We start from the raw sequence: 25298 nt of genomic DNA, 5'->3' as shown, positions 1-25298 counted from the left end.
CAAATTGCAGATTGTGTCTTCTGTTTGGCTGGATTTGCAAGGTACCTTTCCATGTTTTGGAAAATCTTGGTCAACATTCACCCCTCAATGAAAGCCGTTAATAGCTGTTTCTTGAAGTGGTGTCTGATTTTTATAATCAAAAAGGCTTCACACTTTGTTTTTGTATGAGTATTTATTGTTGCAAATGAAATGTGTTTTCTCCCCTCAGATGCTGCCAGATCTACTGAGTTTCTCCAGCAATTTCTGTGTTTCTCTCTGCCTGCTAATTTAATTGAGTAAAGCTCACAAATAAAGGTGTGTCATTTGAGTAAGGTACTGTCCATGGAATTGTCTTTACCTAGAGTCACCTTAAGAAAATCTTCAAATCACCATTAGAGAAAGTGACAAAATCAAGTAAAATTTTCTTGGCTTCTTTAAGAGTACAATACATGTGTGACTCATTACTTAAAATGTTTGTCCCCTAAGCCCAGAGGAGAAAAAAAACCTAATGTACCTGTGTCATTCAGAGTTTTAAGGGCTAAATCTTTTAATCAGCTTAAAAAGTCCATTTTAGTTTTCTTAATATTGAAGCAAATTTCTGTACCAGCTAATACTAGATGTCAAACGATCTGACTGACAGCTCAATGACAGCTTAGATGCCGAGATAGAACTGAATGCTGTTATCCTACATAGGAAAATCAACGCTGTGCCTTTTTGAATGATATCACAGAAGAACAGCATGTGGATAAGGAATGGGGGCCAAAGGTACATCTTTGAGAGGTTAAAGAGGTAGTGAAGCTATTGTGTGGTCTTCCCCCACCCAGGAGAGGATGGATGAATGGTGAGCAGTTAAGTGGGAATGAGGCTGAGGGAGAGGATGGTATTTTTCTGGGGTATTTTGGATGTTGGTGTGGGGAGTCGATTTTGGGAGGTGGACAGTTGCTGGGAGGATTTTGTTGCTGATTCTTTAGTAAGGGGAGATGTTGGCCTACTGGTATTACTACTAAACTATTAATCCAGAAAACAAATGAAAGAACTGCATATGCTATAAATCAGAAACAAAAACAGAAATTGCTGAAAAAGTTCAGCATGTCTGGCAGCATCTGTGGAAAGAAATCAGATTTGATATTTTAGGTTGAGTGACCTTTTGATCCGAACTCTGTTTCTGGATTAATAGAATTCATAAGTAATGTTCTGGGGATCATGTTTCGAATCCCACCATGGAGATGGTGAAGTTTGAACTTAAATAAAAATCTGGAATTAAGAGTCTGATGATGACCGTGAAACCATTGCCGATTGTTGGGAAAAACCTATCTCGTTCACTAAGATTCTTTAAGAAGGGAACTGTCATCCTTACCTGCTGTGGCCACACATAATTCCAGCCCCACAGCAATATGGTTGTCTTTTAATTGGCCTCTTGACATTTAGGGATGGGCAATGAATCCTGGCCTAGCCAGCGGCACGCACATGCTATGAACGAATGAAAAGAATATAAATACGTTGTTTAAAGGAGGCAGGATGCTAAATATGATATTATATTTGGAGATATGTTTGGTTCCTCCCACATCGCTATAACTTAATGCGATTAAAAATTAGAATTGTTTATAAGAAGCAGTCTGAGAGTGATTTAATTTTTAAGAACTCTTGGCAAGTTGACATCATTAAATTCTGTTGTAGTGATGACATGAATATGAAGTGTTATTGAAAGTCCATCCCATTCATGATGTCACTAAATGGAATTCAGAACAAGAGTATGCTTTTTGGCTGCTTCTGAACTTCAATTTCAGACTCTGGAAATGATCAAATGTTATGGTAAGTGAATTATGAATATCTTGAAACACTGGTAGTTTTTTGGTATCACCTAGTGTTTTGGTGTTCACACTGAAGATGATGGTCAAATGAACGTTGGTGAAAAATATCATTGATTTACAAGGTGCATATACAATTATTCCCTTTCATTGTGCTGGCAACAGTTCCAATGCAGCAGCAGCAGTATTGCTACTGTAAGAATATGTTAAAAAAAGACAATTGTTAGAAAACAAATTACCAATTCAAGTTGTGTTTTTTCACTGTCATTTTCCACATTGGTATGCTGAAGTATTTCATCTGCACCATTTGGATTATGGCGCTTGATGAAAGTTACTTAAGTATCGGAGATGTTCCTGAGTATGAATTCTGAGTCTAAAGCTATTTTCAACAGCTGTACTGAGAAAGTATAATCCAACTACATTTTGTACATCTGTTTAGAACTTTTCATTTGAATTTGAAGTTTGTTTTGTTTGCATGTTTTACCCTATCTGTCTGATTTTATTCATCATTTGGGTGGGATAAGTAAAGAAGCAGAAATGAGGTGAATGTTTTGTTGTAATATGTTTTTATTTCTAATTGAATGCTAGTCCCATCAACACCTGGCACTTAACATGCTGTTTCTGAATCAGTACTACACTAGGAGTTTGGATATTTGCATTATGATCCATAAGGTCATCTTAAAAGCTTTATTTGGTTATCAGCTTCTATTCAAAGAAATCAAGAGTAACAATGTGTGCTGCCCATTCTTGTATTCCTATTAGATTCAGCACTTCTTAAATTGTGCCTCTCACTAGACTCAGGATTCGGAATATTCATTTGCATTCTGCATATTTGGCAGGTGTTCCCTGTTGTGGGAGCTCAGCCTCCACTTATAAAAATTTGTAAGCATGGAGGACCTGATCCATATCAAAGCTGTTGACATTGCTCAGCATGACAAAACAATTGGCCGTTGAGAAGTAAGATGTTGTGAAACTTGAAAGGGTTCAGAAAGATTTACAATGATGTTGCCAGGGTTGGAGGATTTGAGCTATAGGGACAAGTTGAATAGGCTAGGGCTGTTTTCCCTGGAGCGTTGGAGGCTGAGGCGTTACCTTATAGAGGTTTATAAAATCATGAGGGGCATGGATAGGATAAATAGACAAAGTCTCTTCCCTGGGGTGGGGGAGTCCCAGAACTAGAGGGCATAGGTTTAGGGTGAGAGGGGAAAGATATAAAAGAGACCTAAGGGGCAACATGCAGAGGGTGGTACCTGTATGCCAGAGGAAGTAGTAGAGGCTAGTACAACTGTAACATTTAAAAGGCATCTAGATGGGTATATGAATTGGAAGGGTTTGGAGAGATACGGGCCAGGTGCTGGCAGGTGGGACTAGATTAGTTTGGGATATCTGTCAAGTCTGAAGGGTCTGTTTCCGTGCTGTACATCTTTATGACTCTATGACTCCAAGTACTGCAGGTAGTCAAATGTACTTGTTACAGTCAGCAGCCGATCTCTGTGCTCAACAACCTAAGAGTTAAACTGCTCCAGTTCTTTCCTGACTGACAGCCTGCCATAATTCACCTCTTCCATGGAAGAAGCAGAAGGGGCAAAACAAATATGACCAGATGTGAGAGGAGACTCAAAAATAGTAAAACAAAAGATGGTCAAGGGTAATAAGGAAAACCAGATCTTTTAAAAAAAAAAAAAAATCAGTGTCTGTGCAAAATGAAAGATTGTATGCAAAAAAGCTTTGTTTTTTTGAAGGGCAGGGGGTGATACAAATAGTCATTGCTTCAAAAGTGCATAGTCGCATTCCTGTGACTCTGTACTGTACAAGAATCTCACAAAGCAAATACACTTGGTACGATCGCAATGCGAACACTATTGTCAACACATGTTTTAAAAGTTCACGCTTTCGAAACAGTGTCCCATATTTCAGTCACGTTAAAGTGAATTTGCTTTGAAATGCAGAATGACCTGTAGTTGTTTGGTAGTGCAGACCCCTTTGTCAAAACCTTTCATCTTGTGGTTATTGGTACAGTTTGCAAGAAGTCAAATTCAGACAAAAACCAACATTTATACTGCAAGAGAGGAGAGTGTGAATTGGTTGGTGAGTGGACTTTGGTAGAGGTGTTGCTACGGATAGTTGATTTATTAATGCTGTTGTGACAGCAGCCAGGCTTTAAGTCGTATTTTCACATGGACGTCATCTATCATCTTTGTGTAGCCCTACCACTGGTAAATGGGGCAGACTTTGCACAGAGTTGGCAACTCTGAACTGGGCTTTTATGAGATGTTGTGGACTATCAGAGTCCTATAGTATTCAGCACGGAAACAGACCCCTTCAATCCAACTCGTCCATGCTGACCAGGTTTTCTAAACTAAACTATCCCATTTGCTGGCATTTGGCCCACATCTCTCTAAACTGTTTCTCTGCTTGTGCCTGTCTGAATGAATTGTGAATGTAACTTTACATCCACATCTACCACTTTCTCATAGTTTGTTCCACTCGCGAACCACCCTCTACATGAAAAGGTTGCCCATTTCACTCTCTTTTAAGTCTTTGTGCTCTCACCTGAAACCTGTACCGTCTAGTTTTGAACTCCCCAATCTGAGAGATCTGGTTTTCCTTGTCACCATTGACCACCTTTTGTTATTCACCTTATCTCTGCCCCTCATGGTCTAAAAAACCTCTATAAAGGTTCCCATACTCAAGAGGAAAAAACGATCCTAGGCTCTCCAGCCACTCCTTGTAACTCAAACCCTCCAATCCCAGTAGCATCCTTTTGTAGATATTTTCTGTACCCTTAATAATATCCTTCCTGTAGCAGGGCGATATTCCAGTAGTGGCTTCACCGATGTCTTGTACGGCCGCAAACATGACAGCCCAGCTCTGTTAAACAACAATGACTGAGGTACTATTAACTGTGTAAGTCCTGCCCTGCCCTGGTTTGTCTTCGTAAAATGCAACAGCTTGCATTTATTGAAGTTTATCTCCATCTGCTACTGTTTGACCCATTGGCCTAGCTGATCAAGATCCTTTTATACTTTCAGATGATAATCTTCACTGCCCACTATACTGCCATATTTGCTGTCATCCTTAAAATTACTAATCGTACTTCCACTGTTCTCATCCAAATCGTTTGTATAAATTACAAACTACAGAGAACCCAGAACTGATCCCTGTGGAACAGTGCCAGCAGGTGAATTGTGTGTGATTGCACTCTGTAACCTCATGGCCCAGGGACTCGTGCAGCACAGAGGTAGTGTCCCTTCCTCAGAACTGTTCTTGTCCAGATTCAAGTCCCACCTGCTCCAAAGGTGTGTAATAATATCTCTCAACAGTTTGAACAGAAAATATCTAGCTTCATGACACAGCATATCCTCACTCTGCCATGACCATTAAGCCAGGCGATTGATTTTAATTCTGTGTAGAGTGCTGGAGCACATACGGAACTAAGAGTAAGAATCAGGCATACCCAAAATTATAGTTTCACCAGGTTGACGTGCAACCAAGGACTATTTTCATGCAAGCAGCAAAACAGCATTGTATAGGCCAGGTTAGGCAGAACAACTAAACAATACACGGCACAAAGAAGCTGCACAAATATCTGCACGTCCAATGATGGAACGAACCCAGCACAGCTCAAGATAGGGCTGAATCTTTTTGCAACAGTCTGCAATCAAAAATGCTGAATTGATAATCTATTTCAGCCTCCTCTTGAGGTCCCCAGAATTTTAATAACGGCCTTCAACAAATTTGACTTACAGTGAGTGATAAAGAGGAATGGTTGAAGGTACTTGATACTTCAAAGAGTATGGATCTTGACAACATTCTGGCAATGCTATTGAGACTTGTGTCACAGAACTAGCCGTATTCAAACCAAAGTGTTCTCGTGCAGCTGCAACACGTAAAAAATGGTTGAGGTGTATCCAGTGCACTGAAAGTCGGACAAATCCAACCTGACCAGTTGCAGCCCTGAGAGTCTACTCTGGGCATCACCTTATCTACAGTGCATGTTACCCCTCTGAAGAATGCCAATAATTTGAACAGTATTGGAATAATTTTGTCTAACAAGATTGCTATCATTAAAGTGGTCACAAATTCCAGGAAGTAGCTTTGTTTTAAAAAAAAACTCTCATTTAATCTTCCCTTAGTGTCTCCTTTTGTTTTGCAATTGTGGAAGTATCAGAGCTTTCTTGCTTTGCCACTGTTTGTGATTCCCCCATGTTATCACTTTTGTTGATTATTTTGTCTGTTGTTCCCAGGATTCATGTATATCCAAATTTCTCTGTTTCCTCCTTCCTTTGTGTACGTTTGGTGTTGTGATCTCTGTTAAACTCACATTTTCCAGAAGAATAAAGGCATGAAATCATCCATTTATTGACAAGACTTTAGTTCTGTTTGTGACTTGCACCCTGGGTTAATGAGAGGATGTGTGTGTGTAATTTTAATAATTGTCATGTAATTTTTTTCCTTTCCGTACCCATCCTTGGCCAGTGCCATTTTGTGTCAGAACAATTTGCAACTTGTGTGTAACTGTTGACTGCAATGCATATTGAGGCTGGATTACCTGTACAAAAGGGCTGCATGAATTCATTAACTGTGCATTTCTGGCAAATTGTATAACTATTTTGTACACAGCTCTTTAATTGAGTAAAATATTTCATAAAAATGGAAAGACCTCTTTTGAAAATTCTTTGTGGACTAAACAAGCAAGGAGACTGTCAAGTAAAAGTTACAGTTTTAAAAGTGGCGATTACTGGAGTGCATTATGAGTTGTACACAGTATTGCTTTCTCCTACAATAGTGACAAACAAAAGCAGACAGAGCAGGACTGATGGGTTCTGAACTAGGGGACAATTACTTGGGCCTCTTATGGCACAAACCTATTCCACAAATGTGTAATTACATTATTGAATGGGTTGATGAGAATATAGTTTGCTTAAGAAAACCAAAGAATTGTGGATGCTGGAAATGTGAAACAACAACAGAAATCACTGGAGAAACCTTGCAGCCATTCTGAAGATGGATCAGTGGACCAGGACTGTTAACTCTGCAGTATTTGAAGCTCAGAATCCAGCTTCTCAGCTCTGAGCCAGTTCATCAAACAACCAAAGCTTGCTACAGATCAGTCACTATGAACCATAATTGGGTCCACCAGCTCCCACATCACCTGGCCCTCTATCTCTCTTTTATTTACTTAATTCTTAATTTCCTCCTGGTACTAGAGTACAGGGCAAACATATTCCAATAAAAACAAAAGGTGGAACCTGCAAATCCTGTGAACTCTGGATATCAAAGGATACACAGGATTAGATAAAGAGAAGCTTATGACAGATACAGAAATCTCAAAATAGCAGGACCACTCAGACTAACAAATATGCAAGGGAAACTTAAAAAGAAATTGAGAGCAGAAAGGGGCCATGAAAGAATGACAGGTAAAATAAAGGAGAATCCGGAGTTATCCTAAAAGTACATTAAGGATAAAATTATAGCTAGTGAAAAACTAAGCCTATTATGGACCACAATTGTAATTTTTGCGTAGAGTCAGAGAATATTGGTAGGGTTCTAAATTAATATTTTGTCGGTGTTTATCAGTGAGTGGTATACTTAAAAGTATTAGCAAAGACAGAAATGAGGTTGAGTGATCTGGCAGGCTGAAAAATAGATCAATTTCTAGGGTTGGATGAAATGTATTCCATGCTGTTGTGTGAGGCACGGCAGAAAATGGCAGTAGTGCTGACAATAATCTTCAGTTCGGCTGTGGCAACAGAAGTGCTAGCGCACTTGGAGGACAGTCAGTGTGGCCCAGTTATTCAAAGGGGAGTACAGCATAAATCAGGAAACTTCATCCTTGGTGGTGGGAAACTATTGGAAGCTGTTCTGAGGGACAGAATTAATTCGCATTTCAAGCAGCAGGATTAATCAGGAATAGTCGACGTGTTCAGAGAAGGTCATGTCCAAACTACTTGATTGATTTTTTTTTTTGAAGAGTTACCAGGTGTGTAGAGGAGGGCAATGCTTTCAGTCTAGTTGACTTGGACTTCAGCAAGGCTTTCTGACATGAGATTGAAGGAAGTTTGGCTAATTGGATCCAGAATTGGCTGTGAGGCAGGAATCAGAGGGTGATTGTTGAGGGATGCTTTTGTGACTGAAAGCCTGTGTTCAGTGGTACTCCACGGGAATTAGTGTTGGGTCTCTTGTGTGTGTTTATATAAATGATTTGGATTTGAATGTAAGAGTGTTGATCACTAAGTTTGCAGATGATGTGCAAAATGGTGGGGTGGTAAACTGTGAGGATAGTCGTGGATGGGCTAGTCAGATGGATTCAACATTAGTAAATAGAATTCCGTCTGGATAGGTGTGAGGTGATGTACTTGAACAGGCGAAAGAAGGCAAAGGAATATGTAATGAACGTTCGGACCCTAGGAAGCCCGAAGAATCAGAGAACTTAGTGTGTGTAACCACCTGTACTTTTAGGTAGCAGAATTAGGAGATAAATTGGTTTTTAAAAAGGCATATGGGATAGGCATTGAGTTTACAAGCTGAGAGATTATGCTGGAACTCTATATTAAAAAAATGGATTAGGCCACAGCCAAATTATTGTGTGCATTTTTGCAGTCTGCATCATGGGAAGGATATGGCTGTACTGGAGATGGTGCAGAGATGATTTACCATGTTACTTGTGCTAGAGAGAGTTAGTTGTGAAGCGAGACTGGATACACTGGTTGTTTTTCTTGGAGCAGAGGAGACTGCACAGTCACGATGACGTATAAAATTGAAGGGCGTAGATGGGAAACTTTCTCCCTTCGTGGAGGAATTAATGATTGGGTAGCATAGATTTAAGGTAAGGGATTTAAAGACAATGGGAGTAAAACTAAAAGTTACCTAGAGTCATAGCGATGTACAGCACAGAAACAGACCCTTCGGTGCAACTCGTCCATGCCGACCAGATATCCCAACCCAATCTAGTCCCACCTGCCAGCACCTGGCCCATATGCCTACAAACCCTTCCTACTCATATATCCATCCAGATGCCTTTTTAAATTGTACGAGCCTCCACCACTTCCTCTGGTAGTTCATTCCACACACGCACCGCCCTCTGCGTGAAAACGTTGCCCCTTGGGTGTGGTGGGAATCTGGAACCCGCTGCCTGTGAGGGTGGTTGAAGCAGAAATTGTCATAATATTTAAGAATCGATGGTTGGGAAGCTATTGGAGAGAATTCTTAGGGATAGGATTTACATGCATTTGAAAGAGCACGGCCTAATTAGGGACAGCGTGCGTGGGTTTGTTGAGGGGAGGTGATTGAAATTTTCAAGGAGGTGACGAAAGTGATCGATGAGGGTAGAGCAGTAGATGTTTTCTGCATAGATTTTAGTAAAGCTTTCAACAAGGTCTCTCATGGTAGGCTCATCTAGTGGGATTCGTGAAGACTTGGCTGTTTGGATCCTGGCTTTCCCACAGAAGGCAGAGGTAGTGGAAGGGAGGCTCTGGCTAGAGGTCTGTGACTAGTGAGGGTGTGCAGGGATCCGTACTGGGACCACTTATATATGATGGTTTGGTAAATTTGAGACAAAACAAAGATCAGTGGAGTTTTGGATAATGCAGAAGGTTGTCAAAGGATGGGTTGTGGGTTGGGGTTGGGGGGGGAAACGATATAGATTATTTGCAGATATGGGTGGAGAAATGGCAGGTGGAGTTTAATCTGGGTAAGTGTGAGGAGTTGCACTTCATACATTCCCTTAACATTCGATTGCTAATGTTAATGGTAGGATCCTGAACAGCATTGCTGTATATTTGGGTTCAAGTCCATAACTCCCTAAAAGTGGTCACACAAGTAGATAGGATGGTAAAGAAGGCATGTGGCATGCTTGCCTTTTAATTGTTTGGGGAACTGAGCACAAAACTCAGGATGTCAGGTTGCAGCTTTAAGATTTTTGATTAGGCCACAGAGTATTACATTCAGTTCTGGTCACCACTTTACAGGAAGGATGTAAATGCTTGGAGAAGGTGCAGAAGAGGTTTACCGGGTTGCTGTCTGGATTACAGGGTATGAACTATAAGGAGAGCCTAGAAAAACTTGGGTTGTTTTCTCTGAAGCGGGGATACTGACGGGAGACTTGATAGAAATCTATAAAATTATTAGATTCACAGGCTGATGGTCAAATCTTTGGGACAAAGTTGACATGTGTAATACTCGAGGACATGCATTTAAGGTGAGGGGGGCAAGTTTGTTTTTACAGAGTGGTAGGAGTCTGGAATACCCTGCTGGGTCAATGGTCGATGCGATAGGGATGTTTAGGGAATGTTTAGAATAAGTGCATGAATGCGCAATAAGTGGAGGTATATGGGCCAAGGGCAGGCAGAAGGGATTAGTTTAACTTGGTATCATGTTCAGCACAACACTGGGCCGAAAGACCCTTTCCTAAGCTGTACTGTTCTGTTATCTATGTTCTATGATAATTTAGATGTACACTTTCAATGCCGAGGCATACAAAGGTATGTGCTGAAAATGTGTTGCTGGAAAAGCGCAGCAGGTCAGGCAGCATCCAGGGAACAGGAGAATCGACGTTTCGGGCATAAGCCCTTCTTTAGGAATGAGGAAAGTTTGTCCAGCAGGCTAAGATAAAAGGTAGGAAGGAGGGACTTGGGAGAGGGGTGTCGGAAATGTGATGGGTGGAAAGAGGTCAAGGTGAGGGTGATAGGTCAGACTGGGGTGGGGGCGGAGAGGTCGGGAAGAAGATTGCAGGTTAGGAATGCGGTGCTGAATTCGATGGATTTGACTGAGACAAGGTGGGGGGAGGGGAAATGAGGAAACTGGTGAAATCCGAGTTCATCCCTTGTGGTTGGAGGGTTCCTAGGCGGAAGATGAGGCGCTCTTCCTCCAACCGTCGTTTTGTTGTGGTCTGACGAGATGCCCGAAACGTCGATTCTCCTGTTCCCTGGATGCTGCCTGACCTGCGCTTTTCCAGCAACACATTTTCAGCTCTGATCTCCAGCATCTGCAGACCTCACTTTCTCCCCATACAAAGGTATGTGCCAATGCTGGAAAATAGTAGACTTATTGGGTTGAAGAACCTTTTCTCTGTGCCATAAATCTATGCAATTTTGACTATTTCTTTTCAGTCCTCTACTCTAGCACCTTCAAAATAATGTGACCTCTTCTTCATCCCAAAAATGTATTAGCTCTTTCTTATCTGTATTGAATTTTTATCTGGCCATTGTGTAAGGTTACTAAGGTCCTTCTGTAATTTGTTGAAATCCTTCTCTACGTGGGACGTTGCATGAAGGTTGTACGGGATGTTGATGAGGCCTCTTCTGGCGTACTTGTCCAGTCTGGATGTTATTAAACTGGAGAGGTTAAAGTTAAAAGGAGAGACTGGATGTTCTGAGACTACTTTCACTGAAGCGTAGAAGGTTGACTGGTGACCTTTACAGGTTTATAAAATAATGAGGGATATAGATAAAGTGATCTATATCCGCCACAGATTCACCTGTACCTCCACACATATCATCTATTGCATCCTTTGCACCCGATGTGGCCTCCTCTATATTGGGGAGACAGGCCGCCTACTTGCGGAGCGTTTCAGAGAACACCTCTGGGACACCCGGACCAACCACCCTGTAGCTCAACATTTCAATTCCCCCTCCCACTCCACCAAGGATATGCAGGTCTTTGGACTCCTCCATCGTCAGACCACAGCGAAACGACGGTTGGAGGAAGAACGCCTCATCTTCCGGCTAGGAACCCTCCAACCACAAGGGATGAACTCGGATTTCACCAGTTTCCTCATTTCCCCTCCCCCCAGCCTGTCTCAGTCAAATCCATCAAATTCAGCACCGCCTTCCTAACCTGCAATCTTCTTCCCGACCTCTCCGCCCCACCCCAGTCTGACCTATCACCCTCACCTTGACCTCTTTCCACCTATCACATTTCCGACGCCCCTCCCCCAAGTCCCTCCTCCCTATCTTTTATCTTAGCCTGCTGGACCAACTTTCCTCATTCCTGAAGAAGGGCTAATGCCCGAAACGTCGATTCTCCTGTTCCCTAGATGCTGCCTGACCTGCTGCGCTTTTCCAGCAACACATTTCCATCACACGTTTTTGATGTAATGTTTCTGTCGGGACCTCGAGATCTCCTTCGGATAATCTGATTTTCGGATAATTGGTATTCGGATAATTGAGGTTCCTCTGTATAGCCTCAACAGTACATCTCTGTTCTTAGATTCTAGTCGTCTTGAAATGAAAACTAACACTGTTTTTGCCTTCCTACCTGCCCGTTGATCCTGCAGGTATCCTGATCATCCTTCTTTAATTACAGTGTATTAGCTGTTTTTCAGTCCTCAGTTAATGTCAGGGCCCTTGCAAGTTCCTCCTTTGCCTCACACAGCTCATTTTGAAATACATCTCATTTAAGTCTGAGCATTGTTATTTTCAAACCTGTTAAAACCTCAAATACCTTCTCTCACTTCAATTGTAATTTGTTCAAATAGGCTACAGTCCTGCTTCCACACACTTTACCACTTTGATCCTCTGGGCATTGCTGTTTCCCTGGTTGTCCTATTCTAATGAAATGTACTTGAATTTTCTTTGAATTCCTGAACTTTTCCAATATTAACTAGAATAGGCAAATTGTGAAAGGCTTTGGGGGTGGGAATTCCTAAAAATATTCAGGGCACCTTCTCAGTATCGTGGATGCTCCACCATGATTCCACTGCAGCTCCAGCTCTGAAAAGCAGTTTGCCAGTAGCTACAAATGGACACACTTCCTGCACACGTATTCATCTGCGATGCTAGAAGCATCCCTTAATTCCCACGTTGTGCAAGAGGAACAATCCAGGGGTCTGAGGTCTCCTGGCACAACGCTCGTTATTCTGGATGTAGTATTTAAGCTGAAGAGCAAACAACTCTTGGTTTTGGATTTCAGCCAGAAGACCCAACTTTTCCTGTAAACTATTTTGATTCAAGTCTTCAAAATATTTAATAAGATGTAACCTGTCATTCAGATGCTGCATATTTTGTTTGGGTGAAAACTTTGAAGCACTTTGTGCAAGAATGTAAGCAGTGCTTTGTTTTCCTGTGTCAAAACCCTGACCAAATGTAAATAGTTGGATTGAATTTGACCACAAATGACCTGTAGACACATTACTAGAGGTACTCTCTAGCCAAATTCTAACATAGATTTCTCTGCCTGAGTCTCATGTTTCACACCAGAACTGAAAAAAAATTGTCTTGTTAGTTGACCACACAAGTTTCACCGAAACGATGGGTAAATAGCAATATTTCCAATTAAAAATAATATTTTGAAAGAGACTAAGAATACTCCCTTGAAATTCTTTAAAAAATAGTTTTTTTGATTTGCGTGGAGATCCTCAAATAGGCCAGTCTTGTGCTTTCAAAGTGCAGAGTTGCTTTGTCTAACTAGAGAAAACCTCACTACAGGATGAAAACACAATTGTCTGCCTTCCCTATCTCTTCTGAAAACCATTCGCTTTCCAAGATGTCCTAATCCGAATGAACCTTTGACAGTAAATATTGGCAGAAAATCCCACCATGTGCTTTTCATAACTGAATGCAATTTCCAGATTTGTGTCTGCGGCCTCAATTTCATTGAGTCACTGTGGCATGATCCCCTGACTCGTTTGTCTCTCCTTTGGGTGTTGTCAAGTTTATTCAATGCAACTAAGAAGAGCTAACTGTGAGCATGGTGTGGATCGAACCTGAGAAGTTCCTGTTCTGTTGGCCATAGTGTTACTTAGACAAACACATTGATTCATTGGACAGGTCCAATATCAATGTTCATTTTAAACACACGTAAATGTATAAATTCACTTTTTTGCATGTCATGACTTCTCACATGTTTGAGGAGCTATGTAACATTAAGTTCTAATACCCTGTAATCAAACAATCTTTTGTCTTATTTTTGATATGATCCTTCGCAATGAAGCTATGTTCATTGGTTGTTAGTTGCTGAACTGTCTGGACCAGTGACTCTGGACCAGTAGCAATGTGGTTGGCTCTTAACTGCTCTATGGCCAATAATAGCCAGAATGTCCTTATCCTTGAATGAATTTTCAAAAGGCGCACTATAAGGTGTAAAGACCGCATCTTTTAAATTTATTTTCAATTGTGAACTGAGTTGAGGAAAGGACTGTTTTACAACAGTGGAATGTTAAAGGAATTGCTGTACCTTCATAAAGCAAGTTTCTGAAACCCATTTGTATTTTGTGTTTACATTATTGCTTTGGAGGCAGTGGGGGAAGGCATAAAAGGAGACTGCTAGGCACAAACAGACTTGACTGGCAACAAGTTGCTGATTGATTTGCTGAATTGTGATCAGCTGTGGATGCCAAAGGTCATCACCTTGACAACACCTGTCTGCTTCCTGTGTAGCTGAGCAGCCTGTGATGTGAAGGAGAGGAAGCTCTCAGACCTCTGAAAGGAGAGGCAGTGTGTCTGTTTCTCTCTATCTAGTAAAATACCTGAAACTAAAGGAAGCAAGTTGTTTTCTCCCACCAATTGCTGTAAGCTATTGCTCTTAATCAAAAAGTTAGAGAATTGTGACTCATTATTTTGTGCCTCATGGGAAGAAGTGAAAGAACCCAATAAAAGTTTAGAAACCTCTTTCCACTGGTTGGGGATTCTCGGATTCAATATCATAGTCTGAGAATTAGGGCCAGACAAGAGACTGCTACACAGAAAAATTGGTAGATATTTGGAACACTGTCACAAATGGCAATGAATGCTGGATCAATTGTTAATTTTAAATCTGAGACAGATAAATCTTTGTTAAGCAAAGGTATTAAGTGATATGGGCTAATAGCAGCTATACGGAGTTAGGCCGCAGTTTAGCCATGATCTCATTGAGTTGTCGAGCAGGCTAGAAGGGATGAATAACCTACACCTCCAGTGTTTCTGTGTAAAGGACTTTGGAAGAAAAACAAACTCCTCTGTCAAATCATGAGGACTCGTGCCATTGAACTTTTTTCCAGTTTTTTTTCCGCCCTCTCCATCTATAGCACTGGTATATTTTGTTTGTGTGTAGGTAACTTTTAAAGGGGGACGGTTAAAGTTTTAACTATTCGATCAGTGTCAGTAGTTGTTTTTTACTTGTGGTTACAGCCGATTTGTTAGTAATAAGTAGTTCTCGTTAACTACAGAAGCTTGGTCCATGTTTCCTGTTAATCTAAGTATATCAACCAACCAAATTAGGGACTTTGATTTTCAACTTTAGTAACAACTCCAGCAATAGTTTGGCTTGATTTCCAGTGTACCGCCACAGTGAGGCAGAACAGAGCAACAAACTCTGAAAGTAACAACAGCAGACAATACAAGCTTTCATGAGTGTCTCTAATTGAAGGAGGAAAGGAAACAGTGTGGAAATATTTTGAACCAAGAAGAAGCAGGCACTGATCAGGGTGGATCTGTAAATTGATGTGAAATGGGAACTGCTATTCAGGAGAAGGTTGTGTCCCTGGGAAACGGGGCAAGCTGGAGGCAGCAGGGAGGACAGGGCTGCGGCTGACACAACAGCCCTTGAAACATATGCACACCAAGGATGTCATTGGTGGATGAAACTGCATACACCCCAGCATAGCTATGCAAAACAAGTTAATATGTCCAAATGTGACTGATCAGCATCAGGAGCTGGGTTTTGGTGGTTGGTTGTATTTTTTCATTTTGTCTAAACCCTGTCCTGTAAAAACTTTGTGGACGGTGTCCATAATGGTCATTGAGTGTCATTATATTCATTTTTGTTTTCGAAAGCCAAGTTTCTATGATGTCCATTTCTAGTTTAGTTCAATCAACTGAATGAAGTTTGTAATATATTGCAGTAATTGGTAGCTCATTCGCATTCAAGAGTCGATACATGCTAGAAAATTAAGACAAAAGTATTTAAAAGGGAGTGCAAAGCTGCTGGATGTCAGATAGTAAATCATAACCATGACAACGAAAAAAAAACTTCAGTCAAACCAGCAGGGGACTCTGTAAAAAGATTTAGATTATGAAACAACAAATAAGATATATGAATGGAAATTCCCTTGGGAAAGATAACAAACTATGCCATTGTAATGTAGCCCTAATGTGACCCAAGACTGTAGTGAGATCAATTATTCATACAAAATTGTGCTAATGCAACCCAGATCTACAAAAGTTGAAAGAACATTCCAAAGTGGAAATAAATCCTACTTTAGGAATACAAGTAAAGGAAGAACAAATACATTCTTGAACTCTGATCTATATTGTAACTCAAATTTAAGAATCATAATGATAGGTTTAAGAAAGCTTTGTGCTCTGTTTTTGTGTAAAATGTTCAGCAGAAAAGGTAAAGGTTATCATTACAAACTTGGTTGTGTCTCATGAGCATGCTTTTAGTTTAGAAGACCGGGATATAGTTTTAAGTTACTGGTAGTGTTCTAAATGTTCTCTTGTAATGAACTAAGTGTACAATACAAAAAGGAAGCATTTTGTGTTAAAGCAATAAAAATCTTTTGTAAAATATTGGTGCTAATAATATGTCAGTGTTGAAGTTTTGAGCTGTTAGCTACTGTTTCACAAATAAATGAGTTTAGCTTTCACTTGTATAATTGCAAGTATTTATATCAAAAACAGTGGCTTCTGATAAGTGAGGCAACGATATTGCCGAAGCAAGCTAGATGACCATGGGAATGCCACTAATTTTAAATGTTGTCGAAGCCCCAGAATTGTTCAAAGTGGTGACCAATAAACTTAGCCAGGGCACTAACATTCCCATGCATTTCACAGTAAGTCAGGACAAGGAAACTAAGCCAGCTATATTTCTACATTTCTGGGAAGATAGCTGCAGGATTTTCATTATGGTGGTGACATCGCCATATGGAAGAATGCAGGCAAATTCCTAATAATTTGTTCCTTAATCACTTGTCCTTGATATCGTCTGGAGGGTTTGAATAATGCAGTCAGTAGTATTATTTATTACTATGGCAGCAGTCATGAAGTAGAAGTCCCAGTGCGCAGAACTTGGTATGTCTGTTGCTTCCTCTCAATGGTAAGTGGCATTTAACAATTTCCTCAGCTCTATATGCCTTTAACTGTGATGCTTAATTAGACCCAGAATTAAACGTTTCTAATTCATTCATGGGGATGCGGGCATGGCTATTTAGGGCAGTGTGAGAAGGTAATGAAGTGTCTTTTAGAGCTACTGCAGTTCATTTGATACACCCACTCTACTGTTGGGAAGGAAGTTTGAGGATTTTTACCCAGTTGCAGTGAAGGGCAGGTGATATAGTTCCAAGTCAGGATAATGCACAGTATCAATTTCACTAACATTCCTTGATATCTCATATTATCAAATGCTACCTTGATGTCACAAGCAGTCACTAATCTTCCCTCTGAAGTGATTTTGTTGTTCATGCTGAGGCTGCAGTGAGGTCAAGAGATGATTTGCTTGGCAGAATCCAAACTGGGTGTAAACTGTGTGTTATTGTTGAGTAAGTGCAACTTTACAGCACTGTTGATGACACCATCCATCACTGCTGACCTGGTTGCATTTGTGAAGACATACCACGTTGCAAGATAGATGCCAATGTTGTAGCTTGGAACAGCTTGTATAGGAGGTTGCCTGTTTCTGGAACTCTCCTAGTCAAAAATGCTGAACTTTTGTACAGATGTGCTAGGCTTCCCTCATCCTTGAATATTTGTGGGCCCTCCTCCTCTGAGTTCTTTAATTGTCCAGCATAATTCACAACTGGGTGTGGCAGGAGTGCCAAGCCCAGATATGAATCACTGAAGACCTGAAGAGAGGTTGTACCTGAAATGTTGACTTCTCCACCTGCTGCTGACCAACGTGCTGTGTTCTTCCAGCCTCCAGTTTTCCTAATCCTAAGCGCAGGCCAACATTTTGTGTCACCAGTCATTGAGTGCACACAACAATGTAAGGTAGTTTGCCTAGTTGGGCTGAACTGTTTTGTCAGACACTGGTCCGGTGTCCAAACTAAGGAACATTTTGCAGTTTTTATTGGCTAGTGATTGCCTGAGTGTTGTCTTGGAATTTTGTTGCTTCAAGAGATTAACAGCACAAACAGCAGTTGGGCTTGCTGAGTTAGAAAAGTGTCTACAATCCTAGGAACAATGATGATTTAGAGAGATGGTTTGTTTTGGAAATTAAAGCTAAATTTCTTAAAAGCAGTCAGTGAGTTCTAAGAAGCAGTAAACCCTTTTATGTGTGATTAAGGAAAAACTTAGAAATGAGGTATACTTAACAGAAATGTCAGGTTAAAGCTTATTGAGAAGACTGTCATTGTGGAGCTGGATGGAGCTTCAAAGAGGTTCTCCGCTTTCAATTTGCTTGTGTGCTTATTGGGCAAGGTTAGTTGCAGCTTGAAACTGGGAAGAGTACTGAAGCAGAAGTGACTAAGTGCTGCTTTTGGCAGACTCCAGGTCTTTGGGCACAGATGTTCCAAGGTGTGGTGACTCTGTGCTGTGGAACAAGGTTTGGGCTTAAAAAACAGCCTGGGCATCTGGTGATAGTTTCAGACAGCTGAGAAAGACTGGGGCTTGGAGAAATTCAGTGGCAAGGTGAAGCTAGTTCTTGCATTAAAAAGTGAAATTGTGCCAGCCCTCTTCCTGTGAATGATTTTTTTAAAAAAGTAATTGTTTATTTAGGACACAGTTGCTCGACTCCTGGAGAACTTGATGTGTAGAAAAGAGGTTGAACGTGAGCAGTGATTGATGTAGCCCAAATTGGACGGGCTTTAAGGAGTCTTTAAGGCTAGATATTTGAAAACTAAGAACCAGAATTCCTTGGAAAGGAGAAAGAGTTTTAATGAGATTTGGTGACCGTGTCAAGCTGGCATTTGTTTTCTTTGCATTGACCGTTTAAAAGTCAGTGTCGTGTTTATTCATGGTTTGTCTGCTGAGTCATTTACCACTTGTTAATTAAGCATGTGAAGGATGCAAATTGTATGTACAAGTCATAGCTTCATATCTGTCATGGTTCCGTTCCTGAAAGCTCCTGCGAATGATGAAATTCACAAGTGTGGAGCTCGTTAAAAATTGCACATATGCAAGTTTTACATGTGGATATTGATTTTTTTTTATTACTTATTTTTGGCATGAATAAGTGAATTTTCAATTAAACAGGAGATTTACTGCATATTGTGAATTGTTTTAGTTTTCTAACATTGTATGGAACAGTTAATTTAGTTCAAAACATTGGAATCATGTGACTTTATACTCTTGAGTTTCATTTACATTATGCAAAGCACTGTCACTCACTAATCAGGTTGTAACATAAATTTGACAGAATCATCTCACCATACCTCAGTGGAATGCCATGATCCGGTGTGAAAAAGATAATAAAGAGATTAACTGAACACTGACTTTTCCATTTGAAGGATCTAAAAGGTATGGGGCCTCAAGACGCAGAACTGTAGCTCTGTAACTCCCTGTTAAACTAGATCTGTAGAAGTGTGTTCAGTTCTCGCACAGCACCTTAACTCCCAAGAGTTAAATATAAGGGATTACATAAAGTAGGGTTACCCATCCTGGAATTTAGAGAAGAAACAGGTAAATTGTTTCGAATTTAAAAGATATTGATGAGAACCGATGTTATCGATTAAACTGCTTGTACTGTTGGAATGGTGAGCATAGCCTGTTCATCAGAACTACGCCTTTTCAGCAGTATAACTGCGGGAGCTCCCACATACAAAAGGACAATAAGTTTGGATTTCCCTTCAACGGTCAAAGCTGTATCAGATGTTATTTTTTAACCTGAGATTGACTTCTGTTAACCAAAAGTATTAAAGCATATAGAAAATAAGGATACATAGGTCACAGATCAGCTAAGTTGCATTATCTTGTTCATGTATTTATACAAATAATAAAATAAAATTAATTGTAGATTTATCTAGTCATCCTTTGTGGCAGGTGGAAGTCCAGATTGATGCCATTTATTTTGAAAAACTGAAGACAAGTAACTGTAAGTGCAAATATCCAAAAGCTAAATTATGTTTTCTGGACCAGACTAGACCCCCCCCCCCCCAAAATATTTCAAGAAGGTAGCCTGGACCTTAACTTTTTCTTTAAAGTTAGATGTGAAGTGCACCTTCCTGATGTGATGATTAGTCAAGCTCCTCTATGTTAAGCAAAACGATTTATTTAAATACTATAGTTAAAATACCAACAAATGACAGAGGAATTTAGAATAACAACATTTGGAAAACTTAACCAAATAATAGATACAGTGCCTATTACTAACTGTCCAATATAATAACATCCCATAAACATACCCCTAAGCAAAAAAGTAAATTCAGGCACAGATTCTTACATGCAGTTCTCCCGATCCAGGAGGAAACATAGAGAGATTTCAGAGAAAGTAGCTGCTAGGAATTATTCACTGACGTTCCCAAGTTTTCTCCGATCTCAAACAGCCTCTTACTGCTAAAGATAAAAAAAAAACTAGAAAGCCTGGTCTTTGAGGACTGGCCTCTACCATTCACGTTGCTTCCATTATTTTAACATTTTTTTAAAAAAACCTAAAGGCCTGGTAAACTGTTGATTTAGGCAGTCTCCAAAGCCAGTTCATCAGGTCTGCCTTAACAACATATTTTCAGAAGAAAATCCGTGACAAATAAAATCTTTGTAAAGTGGCAGCATTTGTGTGTGTGTGTCTCTCTCTCTCACACACACACACACACCCCACCTTCCCTGACAAACCATCCATATACAAAAGTCGGCATCATTTTATAAGCCTAAACCTTAGTCTGAGTCTGTTAATACACTATAATATATTACATTCACGACGATATCCTATTTCCGTTCATTTACTGCTGCCACCGAATGCCTCTTCGTCAAAATGGCGACAATGTATCAGCAACTACGTTTTCTCATCCTGTAACGTATGTAACTTTCAAATTGAATGGCTGCAATAATAAGCTCCATCGAAACAGTTTGGAATTTTAATCCTTAAATCCAAGGGGATCGGTTTGTGTGCTTCGTTCTGTGGATGCGCTGATTTCTGTGCCGGTTTGCGCATGCGCAAAGTTGGTGCCGGTTTTCATACTGTTCTGCGCACACATCGATGTCATCTGCCGACAGAGCAGCTTTCTGTGAGAACTATTGTACCAAGAGCAACTTTCTCACTTTTTTTTAATGTACTATGTTAAATTTACTTTTGTTTCTTTCATAAATATGATTTCAACCTTCATTTGGGCTGTGCTATACTTTACGTTAGACTTCTCCGTGATTTTGTTTGAGCGATCGTGAGTGATATTTTTTTGCTGGTCTACCCCAACCCTACTTTTCCTATAGGCCCAATTATTTCAATTGAGCGATTTTCTATTAAGTGAGGTTTCGTTGGACACAACTATGGTATTATAGGAGAACAACCTGTAGCCCAAATGAATGTTCCAGCATTTGGCCCATGTCCCTCTAAATCCTTCCTATTCATACACTCATCCAGTTGACATCATTTTATAAGCTTTGTAAATGTAATTATACTAGCTTGCACCACTTCTATGGCAGCTCATTCCATACATGTACCATCCTGTGTGTGAAAAGGTCTCTTTTAAATCTTTCACCTCTCACCTTAAATCTGTGCCCAGTAGTTTTGGACTCCCTCAGCCCAGGGAAAAGACCTTGCCTATTTACCCTATCCATGCCTCTCATGATTTTATAAATCTCTGTAAAGTCACTCCTTAGCCTCTCCCTACCGCACAACGCTCCAACCCTGGGAATATCCTTGTAAATTATTTCTGGATCCTTTCAAGTTTCACAATATCCATGCTGTAGAAGGGAGACAAGAATTACGCACAGTATTCCACAAGTCACCTAACCATTCTCCTGTACAGTCACAACATGCTCTTCCAACTCATATACTCAATGCATTGAATAATAAAGGCAAGCATACCAAATGCCTTCACTCTGCTATCGAACTGTGACTGTGCTTTCAAGGAGCTATGAACCTGCACTCCAAGGTTTCCTTGTTCTGCAACACTCCCCAGGACTTTGTGTCTTAAGTGCTGTCCTGATTTATCTTTCCAAAGTGTAGCACCTTGCATTTATCTAAATTAAACTCCATCTGCCACTCTTGCCCCACTTGGTCAAGATCCAGTTGTACTCCTTTGCTATCCACTGCGCCTCCAATTTTGATGTCCTCACCAAACTTATGAATGTTATGGACTGGGCCAGATACCCTGAAAGCATTTCAAGAAAGTAGCCCAGACCCTAACTTTGCTAGTTGTTTTAAGCAGGTGTAAAGTGGATATTCCAGGAGGATACAGCTGGTTCAACCCACTTAGTTTTAAACAAAACAGAATATATTAAAAAATCACTCAACACCAGGTTATAGTCCAACAGGTTTATTTAGAAGCACTAGCTTTCGGACTGCTGCTCCTTCATCAGGTGGTTGAGACCTCATCAACCGCCTGATGAAGGAGCAGTGCTCTGAAAGCTAGTGCTTCTAAATAAACCTATTGGACTATAACCTGGTGTTGAGTGATTTCTAACTTTGTACACCCCAGTCCAACACCGGCATCTCCAAATCAGAATATATTTGCAAGATTACCAAATAAAACACAAACAAAAGAGAACAAAAAAACCACCCATCCAAAACCCACCTGATTATCCTAACTTAATGATGAGGTAAAATCAAACACTGTCTTGAGATGTCAGAGAGAGGGAGCATCTGCATGGGCCTGCCTCTTTGTGTCTAGCAGCTTTACAATGACTGCTTTCAGTGACCAGCCAGATTGCTAAAACCAAACGAAACCAGAGAAAAGCTGAGTTGGGAGAAGTGGCCACTCCCCTTTCATTATACAAAATGTTTCTTTTTAAACTTGAAAGCCTGTTGCATGAGTCAGTATCTGTTAGCTATAATCAAATTGACCCTAAAACCTTTCAAACCTCACCTTTTCAGAATCTCTGCTTTTACGACTTCTCTGAAAAAAAAACTCAAGGATAGCATAACTTTGTTAAAGGAACAGCTTCATCACACTAACCACACCTTCAATGTTCAGGTCCAAATCATTTATATTAATCACAAAAAGCAGTGGATCTACGATCAATCTTTGTGGCATACTGCTGGTCACAGGCCTCTAGTCTGAAAAGCAGTCCTCACCATCACCTTCTGTCTTCTACTTTCAAGCTAGTTTTGAACCAAATAGCTAGTTCTCCCTGTATTACACGTGATCTAACTTTGCTAACTAGTCTACCATGAAGAACCTTATCGAACATCTTACTGAAGTCCATATAGATCATGTCTACCACTTTGCCCTCATCAATCCTCTCCATGACTTCTTCAAAAAAGTCAATCGAACAACTGCAATTAATGTTGCAAATGAACCATCTGTGTGTGACTAAAATCACCAAGTCATTTGATGTATACCACACAGTTGGTTAATCCAGAAATGACTTTGTTAGTTAGTCTTTGAAATATGGCTTGTGAGGTTTTCATACCAAATATCATGAATTTAGATTGGTATAGTCCATGTGGTGTTATGAAAGCCGATATTGTCTTCACTTTTTACGATCAAGGTACCTGCCAGTACCCTCTGAGTAAGTCCAACTTAGAAGTTGCCTGTCCCACCTTCTCAATGCAGTCTTCTAAGTGTGGAATAGAATATGAACCAGACTTTGTAACTGCATTGGCTTTGCAATAGTCCATACATAATTGTTGGGTACCATCAGCTTTTGGCAACATTAACATGGGTGAGCTCCAATCACTGCACCTCACTTGGATTATGTTTTTAAACATGCGTTCAATCTCTTTTGAATCTGTGCCAACTTTAGAGGCTTAAGTCAAAATGGATGTTGTTAATTAGAACAGCATTTCCTAATTAGATTACTACTTCCCAGCTTATTCCAACATATCTCCCCAAGCAATAGCAATAACTCTTTCAGGTCATTTTGATTTTCCTCAGGAAGATAACTCAATAATTTATCCCAGTTTTTGAGAACTTCCTCATTGCTCAATTTAATTTGAGGAATGACCAGTTCAGAATCCTCTGAATTTCATTCTTCAAATGTAGGAATGGGTGTTAATGTTACTGTTTTTATCACTGCCCGAGTTTTTCCAAGTTACCAAACATGTATGACATGTCTGGCAAAATTCATCTACATCCTTACGCAGCCCAGGCCAGCAAAAATATTTTTGTCTTTTAGCTTGAGTTTTCCTTACCCCAAAATAACCACCTACTGGTAATTCATGTGCTACCCTCTCTGTTTCTATAACCCACTGGTAATACAACTTGATTAACTTCTGCTCATTTCTCATCCACCTGAATATCTGATGGTTTCCATTTGCCATCAAGGTGTCATTTTTAAGATAGTTACATTGTGGAATACGCTTCTTGAAACAATTGGTTCACTTTTTCATCTTTATTGTAACTCAGTTAATTTCTTTGAACTAAAAATATTCCCTTTGTCCTCCACCTACTCTTGTTTTGTCTCAACCATGTGATCAAACATGGCCTCTGATAATTAGACTTCAGCTTCCTTTTCTATATTCTTTGATTTCTTTTCCTGCTTAAATCTGCGGCTTTGTGACCTTGTTATCATACAGCCAGGAAAAATCCCAGGGATATACTTCTTGTAACATCTCTATTGCCTGATTTTCCGCTGGCCTTTCGACCACATTAAACAGTACCTTTACCTGTAATCCAGCTACATCGTTACTAAAGACAAATTGTATTCCTGGAGCCGAGAGTTCCTCCAGTTCTCCTATCACCACTTTTCCACTTACTTTACGTAGTGGAGCACTTCCCGTCTCGCCATAAATTCCACATATTAGCACTTTTTCTGGCAATAGTCCTTCTGAATTACATATTCTCATCTCTCAACATCAAAGATTGACATGCTCTCAAATCTCTTAAAATTGTAGTTTCTTTACCTGCTTCTCCTGGCATATGCGAGTAAGCCTTACCTTCACAAGTTCATGGTTTAAGAAGACCTGGCACTTTGTTCTCAACCAACCTCCGACCGGGTTGTACATTCTGATGCAGCATTTTAGCTTCCACTGTGCTTTCATTTACCGCTTCAACAAAATTCACTGGCTTATGCTGTTTGCCTATATCTGTCTTTCCAGTGCTTTCCTTAAACCACCAACATTGCAACTTTGTTGCAATGAAAATACCTGAGCTTTGTTCACTTTCCTGTTCATGGGTTTCCTTTTTACTCTGTGGTAAATGTGGTAAACTATCTTTATTATCTTCAATGGTATCTCCTTTTCCTTTACCACCTCAGGATTTCTCTTTTTTTTCTCGCCCAATTTCTGTCCCTCACAGATTGAAATTGATGTTGGAAGCTAAACTTTGATTTATGAAACAACTAATAATCATTAGCTATTTCAGATGCTAATCTTACCATTTTAACTTTCTGCTCTTCTATGAGTTCTCACTACTCCAGAAAGTGAATTGTTGAACTCTTCCAAAATAATCGTGCCTCTAAGAGCGTTATATGTATCATCTATTTTCGATGCCCTTATCCATCTATCGAAATTATTTTGTTTGGTCCTTACAATTTCAATGTACTTTTGACCAGAATCCCTCCT

At 40.1% G+C, this 25298-nt stretch overlaps 1 protein-coding gene and 1 long non-coding RNA gene across 5 annotated transcripts in view; one reads left to right on the top strand and one right to left on the bottom strand.

The window, feature by feature from the left end:
- The window catches only part of ankrd11 (ankyrin repeat domain 11), a 192268-nt gene that overhangs the window by 36277 nt on the left and 130693 nt on the right, over positions 1-25298 (top strand). The window lies entirely within an intron of this gene.
- Positions 1-25298, bottom strand: part of LOC122558332 (uncharacterized) — a 47360-nt gene that overhangs the window by 7176 nt on the left and 14886 nt on the right. The window contains exon 2 of the long non-coding RNA XR_015759867.1: positions 1337-1449. This is a non-coding gene — a long non-coding RNA (uncharacterized LOC122558332). The remainder of the gene's footprint in view (positions 1-1336; positions 1450-25298) is intronic.

This window comes from Chiloscyllium plagiosum, unplaced genomic scaffold, assembly GCF_037043375.1.
Source record: "Chiloscyllium plagiosum isolate Xiang-an unplaced genomic scaffold, Cpla_swu_hap1 HiC_scaffold_17, whole genome shotgun sequence".
Taxonomy (NCBI): Eukaryota; Metazoa; Chordata; class Chondrichthyes; order Orectolobiformes; family Hemiscylliidae; genus Chiloscyllium; species Chiloscyllium plagiosum.
The sequence above is the reverse complement of the archived record's forward strand: the minus strand, read 5'-3'. Positions and strand labels throughout refer to the sequence as shown.